Source organism: Lissotriton helveticus, chromosome 10 (genome assembly GCF_964261635.1).
Source record: "Lissotriton helveticus chromosome 10, aLisHel1.1, whole genome shotgun sequence".
In the NCBI taxonomy this organism is placed as follows: Eukaryota; Metazoa; Chordata; class Amphibia; order Caudata; family Salamandridae; genus Lissotriton; species Lissotriton helveticus.
This window is the reverse complement of record NC_136071.1, coordinates 696,323,551-696,343,642: the sequence shown is the minus strand read 5'-3', so window position 1 is coordinate 696,343,642 and position 20,092 is coordinate 696,323,551.

The window sequence follows — 20,092 nt, the reverse complement described above, 5'->3', positions numbered from 1 at the left end:
CATACACATCTATTAGGTTACACCTAGCTGCCATAGCAGCCTACTTACAGAATAGGCAGCATTTATCACTATTCAGAGTGCCTGCCATTTATTTATTTATTTCAATTTATATAGCGCGTTATCACCCCAGGGTCTCTAAGCCATTAAAGCATTTATGGAAGATCTCAAAAGAATAATTCCTCCCAGGGCACCACCTCACCGGTATGGAATTTGAACATTATTCTCACAAGACTAATGGGCCCTCCATTTGAACCTCTGCATAAATGTGAATTACAATTTCTTACATAGAAAGTCGCTTTCCTTGTTGCCATTACTTCCCTTAGAAGAGTTAGTGAGCTACAAGCACTCACTAATCAAGAACCATTTTACAACTCCATCATAACAAAGTGGTTCTCGAAACCAATCCAAAATTCCTCCCTAAGGTTATTTCTCCCTTTCACCTCAATCAGTCTGTGGAGTTGCCAGTGTTCTCGCAGCTCTACATACTCTAGACGTAAAAAGAGCACTTCTTTATTACATTGAAAGAACAAAAACTTTTCGTAAAACAAAAAAACTTTTCGTGTCCTCACCACCACATAAAGGCAACCCCATATCAAAATCTGGAATTGCAAGGTGGATTGTCAAATGCATACAAATTTGCTATCACAAGGCAAAACGTACATTATCTATTTATCCTAAAGCACACTCTACCCGCAAGATAGGGGCTTCAATGGCATTTCTAGGGAACATTCCCTTAGATGACATCTGCAAAGCAGCTACACCGCACCCATTCATAAAGCACTATTGTGTAGATGTGCAAACAAGACAACAAGCTACTGTAGGCCAAGCTGTACTCAAAACACTATTTCAAACTACTGCAAAAGATACTTGTGGTCGCCGCTAAGCACGGGTACTGCTATACAATGTATGCATAGTGTGTGATATGCAGCTCATATGCCTCGAACGGAAAATGCTACTTACCAGTATGCATCTGTTCTTGGCATGTAGAGCTGCTGATCCACACAAGCCCACCCGCATCCCCGGCTACCTTTAGCGGTTCCAGTATTATATCTTGTTTAGATACAGCATACATGGGCATCTTTTCTGTTTGTTACAAAACTCAATTTCCCTGCTGGCGAAAAACAATCTGAAGATGGAGCCGATGCCCATGCACACTATCATCCAAAGGAGGAGTCGCCTATCTTGTGACTTCCAAAGACTTTTCCAAGACAAAAACAAGTGCAAACATCCGGGCCCAACACCAGATGGCGATCTTTGCATAGTGTGTTGATCTGCAGCTCTACATGCCAAGAACAGATGCATACTGGTAAGTAGCATTTTCCTTTATTACTACGACTCCCCTGAGCAGCTTGTATCATTCCTGCCCAGCACCCCCTTCTCAAATCACAGTAACAATAGTGTTCTGTCTTCCATATTCTTTTTGCAGAACACTGGCTCAGCTCCCAAACATGATCACACCCATGTCTAAGCCTAAAACATAACACTAACAGCTTGAGTTCTCGAGACTGCCTGGAGCATAAGAGGTGTAGATACCTTGCTGTGTGCAGACCCTTGCTCGCACCCCCTTGGGAAACTTACCTCCGGGGTTGCCATAACCATGGTGAACCCTTCTCTGCCACACTTTGTCTCATCTGTCTTCTGAAAGGAGGGCTAACCATCATCCCTCCATCAGGGTGAGGTCTGTTATGTAGAGAACTAGAGAAAAATTATCAGAGGGCTGAGGTTTCTGAAGTAGGAGCTGTATGTAGGTCGACTCGTGAAACTTTTCCTGCAGTAAAACCCACAACATCGTCAACGGGGAAAATGTATGCTTCTTCTACACAGCCCTAAAGTTGCAATAGTTGTGGTAGTATGAGTCATCTATCTGATTAAAAGTTTTGCTTTGCCAATAACAATGTGTGTAGAAGGTGTGGTCGTTTAGGGCATTTTGCAAAGGTGTGTAGGATTGTACGTCGTGGTAAAATAGCATGTGTCTCTGAGGCACCCACTAAGCGAGCTGAGATTTCGGAGAGAATCTGAAGCATAGAAATTGAAGATTATATGACTGTTGAGGAACAAAGGAGGAATAGAGCAAAAGCCATGTTTAAAATCAATGGTTGTGCAATGCAACGTCTGATAGAGACATCTAGCTGCATATTCCTTACCTTTGAACTTCCAGTCCTCATGGTGAATCTGGAAGATTTTTCTTAGCAGTGCCCCTGCGTCCTGGTAGGTTGTGTCGGTCGACTCGGCTTGATGGCGTTGTGTTCGTCGTTGTCTGTTCTTTTCTTTCCGTGCCAGCCAGCGAAGAGCGCTTACCTTCTGTCATTTTTTGACACTTTTTTTTTACTTTTTGTTGACTACTTGTGCTAGGTATGTCTAGCAAGAAGACCTCCGTCACGGACCCCCCTTACTGTGTCTCTGGTGTCTGGAGCGCAACCACAACACAAATTTGCGCTCTGATTGCCAGGCCATGGCGTCGAAGGCTTTGAGGGAGCTATCCCTAAAGCTGATGGCGGCCGAGTCCGGCAACACGGAGGTCGCCTTGCCGACTCTGGTCTCGGTCGAAAAGCAGGTTCGAGCACTGCTCCGATGGATCGAAGTCTTAGAAGTCAGGTAAGAGGCACCACAAAATGTCAAATCGTGCTTCGAATGTGCCCTGCCCGTCACACGACGGGGCGAAGGAACTTATGCAGCCGAGGCCCCACACTGCGGAGCAGGTGCCTGGGTCAGCTCCGCGTTTCCCTCACTTTCCAGGGCCAGGGGCGACCTACTCCCAACTTAAGTAGTTTTGATGCCATCCGCGCGTTAGTTAGGGGGCCTGACCCTGCCGCAGGCTCAGATGACACAGGAGTCCCATTGTGTTCCGCACCTTCGGCCCCAGTGCCATGGCCTCCTATTGGACCTGTGCCCGGGTCTGGACTGGTGCCGTTCACACTGCCACAGTGACCGGCGCCGCGTCCAACACCAAGGTCCTTGACCTCGCCGGCTCCCACCGGCAGCTCATCCCCAATCCTCATTCCAGACAACACAGAGCCGGTCGGGAGTCCTCTGACACTGAAACCAGCACCGAGGGAGCTGTACGGCTCCATGCCGTTAAACCTGCCTTATTCTGAAGGGTTAGGAATAAATGAGGAGGATTCCTTAGAAATCCTGCAACCACAGACATAAACTGGTATGAGGAGCTGGGTGATACCAGGGGTCTGGACACCTCCCCAGATTCTGGCATGCGGTCTCCACCGAACCTGGCTACGGAGGAGGAGGCGTCATTTGCTATGGTGGTGTGTACGGCTGGGGAGCTCTTGGACCTGCAGCTCCCTACGGTGGCAGTCAAGACTAACGTCTTGGCAGAGGTCCTGCAGCCTGGTCTCTCTAGCTCGGAACCCTTGCTGTCTTTCAATGAGGCCTTGACGGATGTTCTTCTGGGCACCTGCTCCAGGCCCTGCACAGCGGCTCTTATGAAAAGAACGATTGCCCGCCGCCATCTCCCTGCATCGGGTGACCCAGCTTTCCTCACCGCCCAACCCACCCTACAAAGTTTGGTGGTTCAAGCTTCCACTTCCCATGGCGTGTTCCCTTCTGCACATCCAGACCGGGAATCCAAGAGACTGAAAAGCTTTGAGGAGAAACTTTTTTCTTCCGCCAGTCTAGCATTGAGGTCGGTGAATACTGCATGCCTTTTGGGCTATTATTACCATTCGATATAGGACACTGTTGTGCAGGTGCTGCCCAGAGTCTTGGAGGTGGACCGGATTCTATTCTCTCAAGCCATTTCAGACGGTAGAGATGCAGCGAAGTTCGCCATCCGATGTGGCTTGGACATGACAGACTCGCTGGGCAGAGTGATTTCTTCAACAGTGGCTGTATGTCGCCACGCCTGACTGAGGACATCTGTTTTTTTGAGGATGTCCAAGTTAATCTTATGCACATGCCCTTTGATGGCTCCTATCTCTTTGGAGACAAAGCAGATGCCGCCCTTGAGCGTTTCAAGGACTCGCGAGCTACATCCATGTCCTTGGGCCTCACCACAACATCCTGGCCTGTATCTGCTTTTCGCTCCTTTCGTGGCTAGGGAAGGGACCACCAACCGCGCCAACACTATTCCGACCTGAGGGCCCTGCAAGTTAAGCAACCTCTGCAGGCTGTGGACGCGGTTCACCCCGACCCCATGAGTCGGGAGGCCTGAAGTCGAGCTAAGCCATATACCCGTCCTCTACCATAAAACCTTCCTAGTCTGATCCCCCAGGATCATACACGATCAGTCGCCATCATCTCCACCACTGGTGAAACATTACCTCAGACAGGTGGGTGTTGTAAATAGTCCGAAGGGGCTACTCCCGCCCACTTGAGACTACCCCTCCATCTTTGCCTTCAGTGTACGATCGTCTGACGGAGGATCACCTTACCCTACTAGTCAATGCTCTCTTGGCCAAGGAAGCAATAGAGGGTTCCAGGGCCAGAAATAGGCTGTGGTTGTTATTCCCTGTATTTTCTGGCTCCAAAGGACGACGGTGGCCTTCATCCTAACTTCAGAGCCCTCCCTTACTTCCTCTAAAAGGAGAAGGTCAAGATGCTCACCCTAGCTCAGGTCCTGTCTGCCCTGTACCGGGGAGACTAGATTGTAGTGCTGGACTTGCAGGATGCCTATTTTCATATCTCTGTTCTGCCTGCCCATCGCTGCTACCTGCGGTTTACGGTGGGCCACAAGGACTTCCAGTTTGCAGTACTCCCCTTCGGCCTCACCAACACCCCTCGGGTGTTCACAAAGGTGATGGCCACAGCCCATCTGCGGAGATCAGGGGTTTCAGTCTTCCCCCTATCTCGACGACTGGTTGTTGAAGGAAAGCTCGTCCCAAGCAGTCGTCTTCCACCTCCAGACTACGGCGAACCTCCTGCACTCGCTAGGGTTCATTATCAACATGCCAAAGTCACACGACTCCCTCTCAGATGCTCCTTTTTATTGGGGTGGTTCTGGACACGGTGCATTTTCGGATCTATCCTCTTGGACGAGTCTAGGATATTCAGGCTATGATACCGATGTTTCAACCTCTATCCTGGATTTCGGTGAGAATGACTGAGGCTGTTGGGCCTCATGGCCTTCTGCATCTTGCTGGCGGACCATCCGCGGTGGCGCATGGGACCTGAAGTTCCAATTGGCACAGCATCATAGAAATGTCACCGATGTGGTTCAGATATCAGCGGGTACTGCGAAAGACCTCAGTGGTGGCTGGCAAACCGCGATTGGGTCAGAGGCAGACTCCTCCACCCTTCCCCACCCAGATCTCACAGTAGTGACGGAGGCGTCTCTTCTGGGATGGGGCGGCCATCTGGGGGAGGTGGTGACCAGAGGACCCTGGTCTCTGGCGGAAGCCAAGCTCCATATCAACCTATTGGAGCTTCGGGCGATCCGACTGGCACTGACCATCCATCAAGGGGAAGGCTGGGTCAGGTGTTCACTGACCACACTACCGCCATGTGGGACTGCAGCAAACAGGGTGGAGTGGAGTCGTGAACACTGTCAAGAGGCCCTGCGTCTCTGGACTTGGCTGGAACAACAGGGCATTTCCCAGGTGGTTCAGCATCTGGCCAGCTCTCTCAACACCAGAGCAGACAAACTTGGCCGAAGGTGCCTTGCCGGATCACAAGTGACGTCTCCATCCAGAGGTGGCACAAGGTCTCTTTAAGCCGTGGGTAAAGCCTTGGTTGGATCTGTTAACCTCTGAGCAGAACGCACAATGTCAACAGTTTTGCACGTTGGAGTTTCCAAGGCGACTCTCACTCAGTGACGCTTTTTGTCGCGATGGAGCTCAGGCCTCCTGGGCTCCTTTCTGCTCATACCACGCCTGCACCGAGTGCTCAAGAAGATCAGGAGTGACCGGGCACAAATTATGTGGCTCCATATTGGGCATGGAGAGTTTGGTATCCCAAGCTTCTGGATGAGTTTTGAACCTCTGAATAGGCTGCCCCTTCGGGAGGATCTTCTGTTGCAGCAGCAGGGGAGGATCCTCCAACCGAACCGGTCTACTCTCCACCCATTGGCGTAGCTAGGAGGGGGGCGGTCCGCCCCAGGCGGCACGATTTTAGGGGCGGCGGACCCGCAGCACTGGTGGTCCGTTAGATGGCACAGCGAGGAAGGCCTCCTGCTCGCGGCCTGTGAGACCCAGGCTGCCCATGGCAGCGAGGTCAGGCCTGGCGCCAGCGTCCCGGAATAGCTGCCCCCCCGTAGCCCCTCTGGGGGAAGGTCCTGGGAATTTAGACCTGAAGAGAAGGCCAAAGCCAGCAAATTAACCGTCGGGGCAGATTCCCGCTCTGCCAATGCATGTCTTTTCTACTCCCGACATTGCATGTGCCGCTCAGCGATGCAGGGGCAGCGCCGGAATAATGAATGGTGCTCGGCTGCCTGGCAGCACCGCTGATCGCACCTGCTGCACGGCCGAGTGAGTTCTGCAGCCACTGACGTCACATCATGAAGTAGCACCGATTGCAGCGGGACTGGTACAGGCAGAATCGTGGCTGCCCTGCTTTCCCCGTACATCATCTAACCGCACTACGCAGACACCAGCGTTAAAAAGACGGAATAAAGTGGAAACAGCTGCACCCAGAAGAAACATCAAGATAAAGAGCAGGACGGTGAGTCAGCCCCCTCACCGTTTCAACTCCGTCACCTGCAGCATTCGTGCTAATCTGATTATACTCCCGTAGTTCGTAGATATGATTTTTAAGAAAATGCCCATCTGTTTAATAATAACTTCCTCCAAATGCCTGCTCATGCCTCCTTCTACGTTTTCAAGCAATTGGAAAAAGTCGCCAAGCACTGATCTCCCAGACTAAAAGGGCATTAGCATAATATTGATTTTACTATCCTGTCAACTGTGGGAGTAATTACATAGGCCAGACTTAACTTGGGAGAAAAGTGGGAATATCTTTGCTGTACTCTACACAGTTATTGCCGGCCATGAGAAGGTTCACTCGTAGCAGTGCGTTCCTTCATGCATTGAAAGAGAGAGCCATTCCCTATTTGTAAATTTCTCCCCAGTACGCACTCTACAAGTATGACTCAAAAATACCTTCTACTAGCTGTGCGCCTGACCCCTCGGAATAGGACCTCGCATATCACTCTCTTTGTTACAGGGCCTCCCCGCATACTGCCTCCAGGGTGAAAAACATTAGACAACGTATCTCTTCATTCAGACCTTCATTGACTGAAGGTCTGAATGAAGAGATAAGTTTGCAGGTGACGTGATAAAACTACATTAACTGGCATCTCCTCTTGTGTATTACTAGACAATGGTGTTGGATGAGACAATCCCAAAAACCATACCACCATTTGGGTGTCCTTTTCGACAATACTTAAACTATTCTATATGTAACTTAGATCACATGTTAGTAGGCAGCCTAAAGGCGGATGTACCATAATTATGTCTCATGGACTTCTACCATCATACAGCAGAAAAAAAGAAATAATAAGACGTTTTTTCCTGCTTTTCTTGCTGGGTGCCCTATATCAACATATCTAATTTCTTTTTTTGCAAGGTGAGTTACATGACGTAACATGAATGTTTGACCCCTCCAATGGATGGGACACAGATCATGACAAAGATGATATCATTACCCTCTGTAGTCATCGGGGTAACTATTAGCAGCGATACTAGTGTCTCTCGAAACTCTTTCGTGTTCACCGTCCTTTTTCCCCAGCACCCTTCCCACCAGGGGCAACAATCTGAGGGATAGCCCCGGGCGCCACAAGCTCTAGGTACGCCTCTGTCTCCACCTCCATGCATGAAGATTGTGGCAACAGTTGACCGCTTTTCGCCTTCTTCCCGAAGTCCACAAAGTTATTCTGGCTGCCAGGCGTCCCTCCACAAAATTGGTGTACGCCTGTCGATGGAACAAATTTTGTGAATAATGCACAGAACGTTCTATTGAACCCTTGTCTGCTTCTCTGGCAGATATTCTCCTATTTATCCTTTATTTGGCCAAGCAGGACTCTGCTTTGGGCACTTTGAAGGGCCACCTTTCTGCCGACTTGGCTTTTCTGCGGCTGCCAGATCAGCCTTCAATTTTTGAGTCCCCTCTGTTGCAGAGGTTTATGAAGGGGTTAATTCACTTGTTTTCCCCTTCTCCTTTTCTTATGCCACAATGGGACCTTAATTTGGTCCTTAGCTTCTAGATGTGTGCACCGTTTGAGCAGCTGCACAAGTGTCCTCTACGGTGGCCCACTATACAGAAGTTTTGATGGCAATTGCCTCTGCCAAAATGGTGAGCAAACTACTGTCATCACAGCCTGCTTATCTGACAGTCCTCCTGGACAAAGTGGTACTAAGAACAAGGGCATATTTTTTGCCCAAGGTTGTAACTCCTTTCCATCTGGGACAGTCCATTACTTTGCCCACTTTTTATGCACCTCCGCACCCTTCCAAAGAAGATGAGCGTCTCCACCGCCTGGACCCAAAAAGTGCGTTCTCATTCTACCTTGACCGTACAAAAGAGTTCCGGAAGGATGACCAACTCTTTATAGGGGAGCAAAGAAGTGGTGTGCTGTCCAAAAGAGGACCATATCATGTTGGGTTATCCTCTGCATCAGAATATGTTATGCCTTTGCGAAGAAGCAGCCTCCTGAAGGTCTTGGGGCCCATTCCCCCAGGGTGAGAGTAGCCACCACGGCCCTCCAGCGGGGTTTTCCCATTTCTGATGTCTACCAAGCGGCCACGTGGGATTCTCTGTATACGTTTGCCAGACACTATTGTCTGGATTTTTAGGGAGTGCCTGTTTGGCCGTAGTCCCATCTCCGGGGAAGGTATTGCTTGGGTATCTGTTCAAAGTAAGGAATCTACTTCTAGATGTCTCTATCAGATGGACAAGTTACTTACCTTCGGTAATGCCTTATCTGGTAGAAGCATGATCTTGCTGCTGATTCCTTACCCACCCGCTCTTTCTCCCCGCACTGCGGAATTGTCTTTTAGTGTCTGGGCTGTTCCCCTTCAGGGCCCTAGTTCTTTTTTAACACACCATGGTCAGTCACTTCTTGGCCCCCGGTGTCTGGCGTGGAAAGTCGTTCAAAGTACTGACGTCAGCGCGCCGGAGTGGCGGTTATATTGATGACACAGACGTCACCACAACGACAAACACGACGCTGATGACGTCACGTGGAGTCGATTGCTCCACCTACCGGCGCACAGGGGTAATGCTAAAAAATAAATCTTCCAGATCCAGCCTGCCGCCTGGAAATTCAAAAGTAAGGAATCTGCGGCTAGATCATGTCTCTACCAGATAAGGCTTTACTGAAGGTAAGTAACTTGTCCTTATGGTGGATACAGAGCTAATATATACCATTGTGCCCAAAGCCTTATTTGTGGGGTGGAACGTTGTTGAAAGCCAAGGGCATTTCTCCTCCGGGTTACCAAGGGGAAACAATTGACATTGTGAAGTTTACGGAATCTGAGAGAGAATTTGGGAGTCGGACCATACTAGGAAAACTTTATGTATCTGAACAAGGCCCCTCAAATTTAGGATGGATACATCAATACAACCTACACAATTTTCAACTCTAGGGCAAGTAATAGTGGAGGAAGAATTTGTTTCTGACATTTTAGATTTCATGAAACAATTATTTTACAAACTGGGCATGTTGAACGGGTATGCCCACAAAATCATACTCAAGAAGGGAGCTTTCCAGTCCAACATGATCTAAGGAGGGTTCCCTTTATTGTCAGGAAGGGTGTGAAAGAGTTGATAAATGAAATATTGCAAGAAGGATTCATAGAGAATGTGGAAGCCTAAAATTGGGTTTCACCAGTAGTTAGTACACTCCAATCTGATGGTCATTTGAGGTTCTTTGTAGATCCTTAAACCAAAACATTGTGGCAGATACGTATCCTCTACCAAATGATACTTAATTTGTGCTAATGTTGAAAGGGGTAGGTATTTTTCGAAGTTAGATCTGAAAAACAGTTATCATCAGATTAACCTTCATCGACATTCAAAGCTGCTTACTTCTTACCTTAAGTGTACTTTTCATTTCACGCGCATGCATTTTGGGCTCATCAGCGGCAAGTGTTTTTCAACGAGTGATGTCAAAAGTGTTTCAAAGGATGGACAGCATACTTTACTTCCAGGATGACATATTAATTTTTGGAAAAACTATTCACGATCATAACACTGTTTTGGAGCAGGCCGTGCAGAGAATTGTAGATGTCAGAATTACTTTGCGCAAAGACAAACGTTCCTTTTTTGTCAGAACAGGCGGAATATCTGGGGTACGCACTGTCGGCTGATGGTTTCAAGCTGAAAGAAAACCTGCTGAACGCTATTGAACCTGCTCCAAGACCTACAGACAAGACCAATTGAGATCCTTTATGGGTCTCATTGAATATTATGCTAAGTTTGTGCAGAGGTTTGCAGACAGAGGGGCTCAGGGTATTGTTGAGGAAGGGTCAAAACTTTGTTTGGAAGCTAGAACAAGAAGAGTGTTTTAATGCTATTAAGAGTGAAGTTTGCCAAGGAGATATTTTAGTTCCTTTTGATATTGGGCTCAAGTCTGTCATAACTGTGGATGCGAGTGCAACAGGAATTGGTGCTGTTCTCCCTCAAACACATGCAGGGGCTGAGAACTTTTGCTTTCGCGTCTAGAACATTGACAAATACTGAGAGGAACTACTGTCATCAATAGAGAGGCCCTAGCTGCAGCATGGGAGTAGAGTATTACCTTACTTATGAAATTCATATTGAGGTCTCATCACAAGTTTCTAGTCAATGTTCTTCTACATGGTAGTGCTCACAAAGGTTCCACAAGGTTAACCAGACTGGTGGCCAGACTTCAAGAATATCATTACATTCTAGAATAGATACAAGGTTGGCGTAATATACAGGCAGGTCGCCTGTCCTGATTATCTGCTGATTGGAAGTTGATGGATGATTCTAGTGAATGCAATGAAACACATGAAGAACCAGTTGCCTCTATACAGGATGTTGTACTCAAGGGTGCCGTGCTCTTTCCATGGAAGAATGGTGTAAAACAAAATGGAGAAATATAACATTCTGAATGAGGTTATGCGGATGGTAGCTGCCAGAAGCAGGAGAGAAAGTTGTGTAGCTTTAACCGTGCTCCCTTTGATCAAAATTATAGATGAGTTGACCACTTGTGGTGGGAAGGTTTAATGAGAGTTTCTAGGTTTGTGCCTCCTTTGGGTTTGAGAATAAACATTATAAGCATGGTGCATGAAGGACACCTAGGACAGGTTATGACCCAGCACCACCGCAAAGCATAATTCTGGTGGCCGGGTATGGCTGACCAGGTCACTGCGTGGGTGGTGAAATGCAATGTTTGCAAAGAAGGAGAGAAAAGACTCAAGGTGGGAAAGCAGTCTTTCCCAGGACATATCACCATTCCATGCAAGCCTTGGCAATGTGTATGTTTTGATTTTATCTGACCCATGTCTGAATGGAATAGTGATTGCAAGTTTGCTTTGGTGGCTTTGGATGTGTATTCCAGGTGGTTGTGTGTAGTGTTCATGAGGGAAATCACCGCAGAAGCCACCATTGTAGATTTACAAAAAAATGTCTTAGAGGAAGGGACCCCATCTATACTCACCAGACAATTGTACTCAATTGGTTTCTCAGGACATGGAGTTTTTTCTTAATCCAAATAGTATTACCCATCATTGCTCTACATTTTACAACCCACAAGGCAGTGGCATTGTGGAAAGGGCTAACAGAATTATGAAGGGTGTGAATCAAATGGCTGATGTGGCAGGTCAGGATATCAAAAGAGCAGTGCAAGATTTAGTTTGTGCCTACCACACTATGGAACAAGAAGCAACATCTAAATCGCCTTTTGAGTTAATGAGAGGAAGGTTTCCAAGATCCAAAATGGAACCTTCTTGAAAGAAAGAATGGGTAGCTAGAGGTGGTGCGCAAGAAACTGACTTTAGGAAAGCAGATTTGGGTTGCATTCACCGATGGTTATTGGGCGAATATTCATACTGGATGTGTGATGAGATGTCTGTCCAAAGTTAAAGGACTATATAAGGCGTTGCGCGCATATAAGTTTTCGTGGTCTAAGAGAACTGTGAACGGTGGCATTGCCTTAGCATTGCTTTGGATCAGAGAGGTGGAGAATGTGGAGTGAAGAGAAAAGTGCAGTGGTTACATGTTGATGAAAGAGGAGTTTGAGTCTTGTTCATCAGAAGATAAGATTAGAGAAGTTGAAACATCTTTGGTTCCCCCAGAGGAGACCACTGTTGGGAGATGAGTGCAGGTCTAGAGGTGCGAGGAGTTTAAGAGATCACAGACCACCTATATACTTTAAAGATTTTGTAGGTTAATGATCTTTCCAGTATCTTGGTGTGAATAGGATTCATATTAAAGTTTTCGTTTAATTCTGCTAGCATTGTATATTTCTAGGTATATCTTTCACCTGTTTATTAGGTTCTTTGTCATATTATTCTTTTCTTTTCTGTTTTTATTCTTTCTTTAATTTGCTTGCTTTCGAGTCGTTTCTCCTTCCTTTAGAGTCATAAAGCACGTTCTAGTTTTTCTTCAAAGATTGTATTTTTGCAGAAAAGAAGGGGATGTGTTATGTAGAGCTTGCACTCTTTGTGCCTCGTGCATAACTTGTCATGTCTATTGCCATGGTATAAGAAGAGCCCTGTGATTGCGGGGTTCTAGAGTGGTTTGAACGGGGGGAACTTCAGAAATGGGCAGTTGATGACTGTCCGGCCTGGGGAAGGCCGCTCTTACCTGTGTCTCGGATTAAAGCCACTTCATTGTTTCATTCACTGCGTCCGTATCATCATTTCACAAGTCTGTAAGGGATGTAGGCTGAAGCCACAGACCCCTTTTCCCGTCCCAGACAGGCATTGAGTGGAGGCGGGTGAGAGAACCGTGAGGAGCAGGCCACCAGACTCAAAGGCAGCTATAGTAAAAAAAAAAAAAAAAAGAATCCCAAGGAATAATCATGTAAGCATTCTGTAAAATTCTACTCCTGGGCAAAAAAAAATCAAAGGGAAGTTCATTGATTCGCGTTTGTAGCACCATGAAGTTGCTAACATGGTTGTGAAGTACGTGGACTACAGCTCTGCTGGATGTGACTGATCATGAAAACAGAGACCTGGGTTATGATTGTTCATTTGGGGCTTGAAACGATTGTGTGACTTCTGGATGAAGTAGTCAGTCTCCTTATACCCTGCTTTGTTAGCGTATGAAATAAAGACAAATACTAAATATATTGTATGGGGAGAGAATAGGATGAGCAACAAAGACTACCTTAGAAGCAGGCCTGAATTAGAATCCCAAGTTTAGCACCTAGAAGCGATCATTCAATTCTGAAGAAATCACTCCATCTGTTAACCTTATTCTGAATATATAGAAATTGTCCCTTTAAAGAGATAGTAGAGGAAACATGGTGCCTGACATGGTGGCATCTTGATGCAACTGGTGGGTGTAATGTCCTAAAATCAGCACCTTGTCAAATCCCTCCCCAAAAGGAGCATCACCTCTGCCTGTACGTGTCAGAGTCCTAAAAAGAGAGGAATGTCTACAATGGCAAGAAGTCTTGCATAATTATTTTGCTATACAACCACTGCAGTTCCAAGATGATAAAGCCATTTGTATAAAGCACATCAATAGCCACCTTTCCGTGTGGGTCTAAGACTGCAGCAAACGGGAACAGGTTGCGGACCACACACACAAAGGTAGGGTTCAGTAAACTACACCAGTACAGACCAGAAATAGGGCATTAGTGACAGCAACAAATGCAATATTCATTGTGGCTGGAACTGGAGGATGCTCCAGGAGTCCTCTAGTGTTACTACGGTGCCCTTTTCAGCTTAACTGCTAAATGTCTGTTATAAGCCACTAACCACCAAAAGATGTCCAGTAATCCCAGTGTTAGTGTCTTCAAAGTAGTTTTGCTGTTGTTTCGTCCATTGATCATTTTATTTCTCTAATTGGAGTGCTTGACTGTTTGGGAGCTAGCCAAGAGGCATCGCATCTACCTTTAATTTGCAACCAAACCTAAATAATGCAGTCTGAAGGTTTTATCACTTCCCCATATAGATTAATCAGAATGTAATGCACGTACTATTTATATGTCCTGAACTGAGAGAACTGCGTAGGCAACATCTGAAGCGATGTATTGTAATTGCGGGACATGTAATGAAATATATGCCAGGTAGTGTTTATGCCAACAGAAATTATAATTTGAGTTTTATTTTGTTTTTTTTAACCAAATAAATGTCATTGAGGTTTTTGCATTTTTTGTTTGACTTTATGGCGTTATCATTTATATCCAATTATTTCAAGAGATTATGATACTTGGGCTGTAGAATTGCTTTGCGAATTGGTTAAAAGTTGGAGGTTTGCATCCGTTATAGCTCAATCATTGAGTTTACATCTGTTACATAATTGCTATCCTCACTGTTCGGCCACTGGTGGTGATAAAAACGTGTTTGTATAGAAAACATTTTGAAACAACATTTCTTGGAATTGCTGCAGGGCCCATATCAATGCATGGTTGAGTGATGGTAATAGGTCTTTATTTTTAGATCAGGGCTCCGCCATCACAATGATTTAACTGCTTTGAGGCAATTGTTAGCGAGTACAATAAACTGATGGAGATAGCTGGGCATGGTAAAGGAAATAACAGTAACTGGTTTGGCGGTTACATAGTGCCAAAGGATTGAACACCTTTGACAGCAGGCACATGAAGAAAAATAAATACTCTCAGATAAACATGTATCGTTCTCATAAAATTGTACCTCTTGTGTAACTCCAAGTGGTTTAATTTGAAATCGGGAATCCTGAAGTAAGTAGATTTGTAGCCCGCTCACTTCAGATCTGCTAGGCACCATGTTATTTTGCCCAGGATTTAAGTTTAACATATCAGTGCATTCTGGGAATTATATACTACTTTTTGCTTCAAAAACAGTACTTTTGATAATAATTTGGAAGGGAAAGCCCATGACTGAACTTCAAAAGGTTTGTGTGTGTATAGAGCTTACTAGCCGACTTGTCATATATCTGATAGAGACATCTAGCCGCAGATTCCTTAACTTTTTAACTCTCACCAGGCGCCATCCGTATCTGGAAATTTTTCAGCAGTACCTCTGCGTGCCTGAGGACAGCGTCATATGGCACTGTGATGACATTGACTCTGGTCATGATATCAGGGGAGCCATATAAGTAACCTCTTGCGCTTGGACTTCAGTTTCTTTTTTTCCGCGCTGTATCGCGGATTCGGAGAAGTGGTTCCTCATGTCGTTTTTTCTCGACCTACATCGAGACCTGGTGTCAGTGGGATAGTGTGCCTTTCTCAAATGTCAACAGGTTTCAGACCTTTTGAGTCTTGTAGCTGACATAGGTCGGTGACGGACCTGAATACGATTTGTATGTTGTGTCTAGGTGAACACTACAACGCAGAGGATTGTAGTTTTTGACAGAAGCTAAAACCGAAGACTTTGAAGGAGTGACGTTTGAAGTTGATGGCGGCTTGCGTATCGCGATCCTCGGAGGCTTCCTATCCTCTGTCTTCATCATCCCAGAAAGAAAATTTGCGGGGTCGATCTGGAAGCCGAAGCCGGTCTGGAGGACGTTGTTCTCCAGGGAATTCGAAAGGAAAGGGATGATTGAAGTTGTGGCATCCTAAACTGACTTCACCATGTGGAGACTGTCTCCCTTGACTCTTCTCACTCGACAGCTGAGGAAGCCGTACGTGACTCCGCACCGCATCTCCCTATGTTCCCAGAGCCGGTGTGCTGATGCATCAACACCGTTCAACGTCAGCTGGCGTCTTCCTGGTGCATGCTCACAGTCCTTCGGCATTTTTGCTTACGGTGCCGGTCGAAGTCGCCTCTCCCCCAGTCGATGTCGTGACTGCACCTCTTCAGCATCGGACGTGGCTTCGCCTGTGCAAACTGAGGGGATTGTGCACTTGGTTGCCCCTTTTTAGAAAGAGGTGTTGGGAGGTCCACCTGTATCGACTGGGGCATGGCTTCTTCAACCTATTTCCAACACCAATGTGTTCCAGGTGGAGGAGAGCTGGCTTACAGCTCTCAGTGAGGCAGTGGGCTAGATTCTTCACCAGCCTCGAAGTTGCTTTCTCCCCCTAGTATTGCCGCAGAAACAAGTTTCTCCTTTGCAGACATGCTGAGGAAAGCTGTGGCACTGTTAGATTTGTCACTACCCAAGGTGCAGAGTTCTGCAGACCCTTTGTTTGAAATACTTTGCCAGGGACCGACGGGACAAGAGCCTGTTCTTCTGTATAGTAAGGCTCTATTTGATGTTTTATTAGGTGCTTGGGCCAGGCCTGAGTAGGGGGTCTCAGTGTACTGTGATGTTGCACGTAGGCATTTACCTGCACCTGGCGACCCAGTTTGTTTGCATAGACATCTTTTCACTAGGGCCTGGTGACTCTGGCTGCAACGTCTTCTCAGGCTGTAGATTTTATTCCTAAAACTCCGGTGGGTAAGGATGCTAGGAGCTGTGATGATTATGGTAAGTATAAATTTGCTTCAGCCAGCTCAGCATTGAGAGCCACCAACACGTTTTGTGTGTTAGCGGCTTTTTTCATATGCCTTATGGGATTCTTTACAGAAAATGCTCCCATCTCTTCCAGATAACCCCTGTGCTGAGATAGGCAACTTGATTAGAGATGGTCAGCAGGCCGCTAGGCTTACCATAAGGTGTGGCATGGACACAATGGATTCTGTGGGTCGGGCCATGGCACCTGCAGTGGCGCCAAGGCATTGGGCTTGGTTGGCATCCTCTGGTTTCTCATTGGCTGTCCAGTCGACATTGGCCGATATACTATTTGACGGAGCCCTTCTTTTTGGCGATCAGGCAGAGGCGGCGTTAAGACATTTCCATAAAAGACGGAGAACTAGTCCTACATTTTCGTGTACTGTGTGATTTGCAGGTCTTTAGGCTTGGGATATATGTTTTTGTTGGTCAAGGAGTAACCTTGTTAGGACATGTATATGTCCAGTTTCAATTTCAGTACTACCACGTGTACTCTGGTGAGGAGTAGTGGTTATAACCTCAGTACCACTTTCTTTTTAAATGGCCGAGGGAGGTTCCCTTTGATTCTTGGCCTCTGAAGGTGAGCTTTCTGCTCAAGAACTTCCTGTATGGAAGCGGATCTGTTACATGCTTCTTCAAAGCAGTTCAGTATGAAAAGTGCAAGAGTTTCCTCTTCAGGGTTCTCTTCGAGAAAGTGTATAGTATCTATTTGATCTGCTCTTGGAGTAATGCTAATTGCTTGTGAGTTCTTCCCTTAGGGTGAAGGAATAGTGTTTAGTTTAGTGAAGGTATAAATGTTACCTCAACCACAGATTTGCCCTGCCAGCCACGACTGTTATTAGGACACCTACCCAACCCTAGGGTTTTACTATTTTGAGAGATTGTGCTAAACTTCATTATATGTGTTTTTTGTGCCCTGATGAAGGAAGCTTGTATTGGCACTTTTCTGAAACGCGCGTCGGCGCTTTCTGTGGATGTCTATGTTTGAATGTGATTGCGTGTTGAGGTTTGGGAACGATTTTGGTTTGATTGTTTGAGTGAGTGAATTGTGTGCCAATCTTTTATAGATGTTTGTGTCCTTTGGCTGATGTTATATTTATTATACCTTTTATGTATGTGTTTTTGAGAAATTTATATATAAAAAATACAAGAAAGAAATAATTTGTACAACTATTTTTGATATAAACAATGTTATGTGAATAAAAAGAAATATTTGATATCACTTAGTTTCTCTGTGGGCATTTCTTGGATTGTTGGAGTAATCTCCTCCTGTCCATTATTGGGAACTCCCTTTTCATGTTGTTTGACTATTTTCTCATGTTCCCTCTTTATTTAGTTTAGTATTCAGGGTCCCTCTTTAGTTTTTTGTTTTGTGCTGTGATTTGGTAGCCAAATGTTTATGATGTTTGTATTGCGTCAACTTGTCCCAAGCCTTAACTTTATACAATATGTCCTAAGCAGTTGGGCCATTTTGGTCGACAATAAGGTCGCCAATTTATCTATAAAAGTCTTGGGAGATACTTTTATAATAGGAGGATCTTTGACTTTATAGTAAAGACTTCCTATGGTAGTCTTGATATGTGTTGTACTGTCTGATTGCATTACCTGTCTTTTGGAGAGGATGTATTTATTATTTTCTGCATTGCTTCACTTATGAGGAATCTTGCCTGCTGTTTCTTGTACAGCTTCTTCTTATGGCAAGTCACCGGCAGTGTTGTATTGGTTGCGTTCTACCGTGTCTTCACTGGGTTGGGTAATTTTACTGAACCTCATTTCGGAGTGGCTTTTTGTATACGGGGTATACATAATATAATATGCTGCTGTGGTTTCACATAATTGTTGGACTTACGATCATATTAGTCTTGCATCCCGAGTGTGATCGTATGTGCTTGGAGTTGAAGATTGCACTAGTAAGGGCGTTACCATTTAAAGAATTAGTGTAAAGAGCTTTCTGGTACGGTTTTCTGTTCTAGTTAGTTGTTAGGTATACAGAGTATACAGGACTGTGTGTTATGTATTATACATATTTGTTCTTCAAAAACAAAAAAGGAGAAAAGAGTGAAATGAACCCTAGTAGTGCAAGGAAACCACTATAATGCCTACTGCTCAACTGTCGATCCGCAGCAAAATATGCCTCGGACATTGCAGCCCTCATAGTTAATCAGGAAATGGATGTAACAATCCTAACAGAAACATGGCTTACGGAATCTTCATCTCCATTCATGGATCTTCTTGTTAGGGGTGCTACTGGTCGTCTTTCTAATTCTGAGTAATTTGTTCTGTTAATACTTGATGAAAAAGAAAACTCAATTTTTTGTTTTAAAAGAAATACTCGAATTGACTTTGGTATGTCATTTCTAACTCTAGTTATTGTTAATAGAAGCCTTTGGAAATTGTTTTTGGCAATGCTTGTTGATTTCATGCTAATGTGTTAAGCTTCTTGTGATATGCTGTTTAGACTGTGCGCTCCAAGAGAGAGAGGTTCGTAGGTTCTCGTGACGGGAGCCTTGGTGATCTTGTGCTCGCGCGTGCTCTCGAGGCAGTGCAGGGTCTATAAATAGACCTTTCAACCAACGGTTCAGCGCTTCGTCTCGTTGAATATTCCGACGAGCGCTTCTGAACCTGAGCTCTCGTTTTGAGAGAGAGCCGTGTGAGACCCAATCCTTTCCAGTTAATTCTTAAATTAATACTTCCCAAATTTAGCCCGTAAACCTTGCCCTGAGACGCGGTCTCTTCTAGACGGCAGCGGCAGTGTGTGTGATAGAGCCACGATCTCCTTCGTCGAAAGTGAAGACCCGTGGCTTCCTGTCAGCTGTGCTTCCGCCCTTCTTCGTTAAAAGCGACGACCCGTGGTTTTCCTGTCAGCGGTGCTTCCGCTTCTGGGCATCGCCTTGCAAGACGGTGTTTCGAGTCTCCTGCTCACCGTAAAAAGGACAGTAAGATTTATTCTTTCCACAACAGTGATCTGAAGATCCTTGATTTATTGGAACCTTAGACAGTTTTTAAAGCGGAACTAATGGCTGCAAATAATTAATGAGAAGGCTTTCAATGAGCAGTCAGAGACAAAATCAAACCTTGGCAAAAGCAAGGGAACTTGCTAAAGAGCTCGAAATTGTTATTGAGTTAATAGTTTTTAGGTTAAGAGTATTTAAGATAAATAGTCTGAGTAAGAAACAAACCTTGGCTAAATCAAATGTCAATAGAAGTTTATACTGAGAAGTATATTAGAAATGTAAATAAGGAAACTCTCATTGAGCACAAAATAAGAAGAGGTCATTTACAAGAGAGTTTCATGGTTTTAAATTAGAATGTACAACGAATGTTGAGAGTAGGTTGTTATCTACTATCTTCCACTGCAGATATCCTTAAGGCGGTGATTCGCAGAAGTCTCGGGTATGAAGTTGGCATGTTAGAAACTAGTTCAGTTCACTAAACCCAATTAACAAACTAATTCACTTGTTAGATAAGTTAACTAATTGGCTTCATTACTTTTAAGGTGTCAAAAGAATGGGACTGTGCAAAATCACCTACAGTTAGAGTGTGAGCAAGGGCCACAAGAATCCATGGTCAGTAATAGGAGTGATTAATCTATTCCTGT